The following is a 3,737-nucleotide window of genomic DNA, read 5'->3' on the forward strand; positions in this document are numbered from 1 at the left end:
AATAAGATATAAATATGAAGACATCATAAAGAATTGATATTAGTACCAAATTAACTATTTAATTTTTTTTATGCATTTCTTTAATTCATATTTTTATTTTTTGTTTAACATACTTTTTTATAAAGATAATAATTAAGTATTWTGTAATAATTCAATGATTATCCTAATTATATTTTTAATTTTTTATATTTAAAATGAGATGTTTATCCTTTCGATTGTATTTATCTGCAGTTAGTTATACGAATTCAAACATGCAGCTTTAATAAGTTGTACTTACGCACAATTTACTTGTAATCTTGAATTTTAAGTAATATGCATCAATAAACAGTATTTCATGCATAAAAAATGGTTTTTTAAGAGTTTTTGTCAAATGTTTTATAATATAGTATAAATTATAAGATAAAGCATAACAAAAGGTTCTCAGCAACCACTGAAAAGAGGTGATCAGTATGCAAAATGGGTATGGCACCATCCTTTACAGTATTTCTACCATAAGTGTCCCGCGAACACTGTGGTATGATAAAATCATGTGTCTGAAGGACAAGTGAATCATTGTTGGAGTGGATCCCCAGACCCCTCACTCATTCTGCAGGGATGTTTAAAACGCATGATAATTTCATATTTCCCTCCCACCTGATGTAAGACAATGGTATATGACATGTTCTGTTCAAGTAGTCGAAAGATTCTACATAAAGCACTTTATATGCACGAAACATTAGGCAACGAGAACAGTTCATGTGACGTTGGAACATGAGACATATGTTACATAAGCCTCATGTTTTACTGATATATGGCTTTATCAGATAATTAAATGCCTAATACAAAAATAAATAAATGGAGAATCAAAATCCATTATACTGATTTCTTATACTGATTATTAAATAACTAGAAGGGTACTCATATTCACATAATGCAGCGGGATAAATCTCGATTTTAATGTTTAGTTTTTATTCTTTGTCTCTATCGATATAATACGATTTTATATGGTTTTGAGAAAGCGATAATGTTTTTATTTTTGTATGAAATATAAATTTGAATATAGCATAAAAATTTGATTAAAATAATTTTATATTAGTATCAAATTAACTATCTAGTAGTTCTCGTTTTTTGGTGTAACTTCTTTAATTTAATTTTTTATTATAATTTAATTTAGATTTATTAACAAAGTAATTTATTTTTGGTTTAACAATATAATTTTTTATAAAGATAATAATTAAACATTCTTTTAGATGTTAATTATATTTTGGATAATCTATATTTAAAATGAATGTTTATCCTGTATTTGATTATGTTTATCTGTAGTTAGTTACATAAATTTAAAAATTGAGTTTTAATAAGTTGTACTTAAGCAAAGTTACTTGTAATCTTGAATTTTAAGTAATATACATCAATAAACAATATTTCATGCATAAAAATTGGTTTCTAAGAATTTTTATGAAATCTTTTATAATATAGTATAAATATACAATAAATATAAATTAAAAACGTTATAATTTTTCATAATAAACCAAAAATTAAAGAAAAATCAATTTATTTATGTTCAAAAATAAAAATCTGAGTAAATTATATTTTTGGTCCCTCGTCTATGGATGCTTTTTAACTTTCATCCCTACAATTCGTTAAGTAAATTTTTGGTCCACTTTTCGTGTTTCAAAGCCCAAGTTAATCCCTCCTCCTAACACCGTTGGCTTCGTTAAGTCGGTCATATGCCCCTCAAGTGTGGGGCATTTTCATCTTGACGCTTACTTTTAATTTATTTTAGAAAAATTAAAAGCTATATTAATATTTTTATTATAAAATAAATAAATGAAAAGACTATCCTTTCCATGAAACTGTCCCCCCAAACCTTCTCTCTATAAAACTCTTCCTCTACCCCCGAACTTGCATAAATCGCTCCTCGAAATCCTACCCCACCCCTCAACTTCCTTTCTCTGGCGAACCCTGGCAACAAAGCATCCAAATCTTTGAAGTCTATTGAAGATCATATTCACGTCCACCATTGCCTCACCCTTCTTTGGCTGCAAATCCATCGATATAGCTTTCTTCTTTGACGTACAGAAGCATTCACTAGAATTAAGGACGTAAAACCCCCTCCTCTCCTCATCCTGTTGAACCGGGTGAAACTACCCCCTTCCCCGTGGAAGAAAAATCTAGTTTTCAAGTTACGTTTGTATAGAGTAGGCATGAGAATGGGGGAGGACCCCATTCCTGTCCTTGTACCCGCTGGGGAATTTGATCACATCCCTATCCCCGTTCCCAACAGGGACGGGGATCTCCAACGGGGAAATGATGATTTTTTTTCCCGTTTATGTAAGTTATTTTATATCTCTCACATATTTTCAATAAACCTAAAAACAAAAGAAAATTAATTTAATACAAAAAAATCACATCATCATATAATAATTAATAAACCTAAAGCGAAAAAAAATTAATCCAAAAACAACTTAACATCATACGTACCAAAACATATCGAGTAATATTCAACACATCGAAATAGGAATATTACCAATTTAGTGGAAATAATAATATATAACTTAATGTATTAAAGAATATATATATATATATATATATATATATATATGGGTACGGGGAGTGCGATACCCGTCTTCGGCCTATCCCCAGTTTGAGCCAAACGGAGATCCCCGTCCTGTCCCAATACATGGTTTTGCGGGGAATCCCCGTCCTGACCAGGACAGGTGGATCGGGTTCCCTCACGGTTTAGCATTTTTTTAGCTTTCTAGAACCATAAAAGAATGGCCCCATGTGTGAAACGTGGACAGAACTCGACCTGGGTCGTGCCAGCCAGGTCATGTACAACCATTGGTCCACAAAGTCTCGATTTTCAGCATTTATCTTCAGTTATTTCTTATCCCTACCTCTTTGACTCGTCATTAAGTTCGTTAGGGTGAATTTAAGGGCCACAGTATGTCTGAGCTTGAGGTGTTACCTTGGAAGTAGGCACTAAGTATGTCTGAGCCTTGATGTGTTATTCATGGGAATAGACACTAAGGTCAACCTATCTTGAGGTGAAACTTATTAACGGCTATTGGACACTTGGACTCCATGCTTAAATATGGTAGAAGGAACATCATTGGATGAAAGACATACTTTTGTGTTCCCGCCACTCTTAAAGGATATAGGTCTCCCCCGTTGTTTCGAAAAGGATGGTATATGTGAAGTTTTGAATACGCTTATATAACTCCTGTTTGGTTAATAAATTGATATCTTCCCACTACTTATGATTGCATAAACTGTGTTCAAACTCACTGGACTTTTAAGCCTAACTCTTGTTCTTATTGGCATGTATCTCAGATTCTAGTGGTTAAGTTGCTTAGGTGGTTGTCCGGCCTCCTTAGAGAGCTTTAAGGGAGCATTTTGAGATGTCATCTATTAAGTTCGTATTTTAATGGTTTAGGTGACACTCGATTGTAATATTCTTTTAAGGAATTAGATTAGGAAGTTGTTATCCTCAAACCCATTTGTTACTCAATGTAATTAACTAGCGTATTTAAGTTTCCCTTTTTGGGTGAGCTCGTATTTTGATATTTATATACCATATTTCTGGTTTATTTTTGAAAACTTGGTAGTCCCATTTTTTTGGGCGTTATAGTTTTTTTTTTTAGATGTTTTGAATGTGCATACAGATTTTGCTATGAGTGGTAGTGGTGGTGGGTGAAGGGCAGTGGGTGAGTGGTGGATGGTGGACCGTTGGGACGGCGGTAGATGACGATGGTGAG

The sequence above is a fragment of the Cynara cardunculus genome, assembly GCF_001531365.2.
Source record: "Cynara cardunculus var. scolymus isolate 2C chromosome LG 17, CcrdV1, whole genome shotgun sequence".
Classification (NCBI taxonomy): domain Eukaryota; kingdom Viridiplantae; phylum Streptophyta; class Magnoliopsida; order Asterales; family Asteraceae; genus Cynara; species Cynara cardunculus.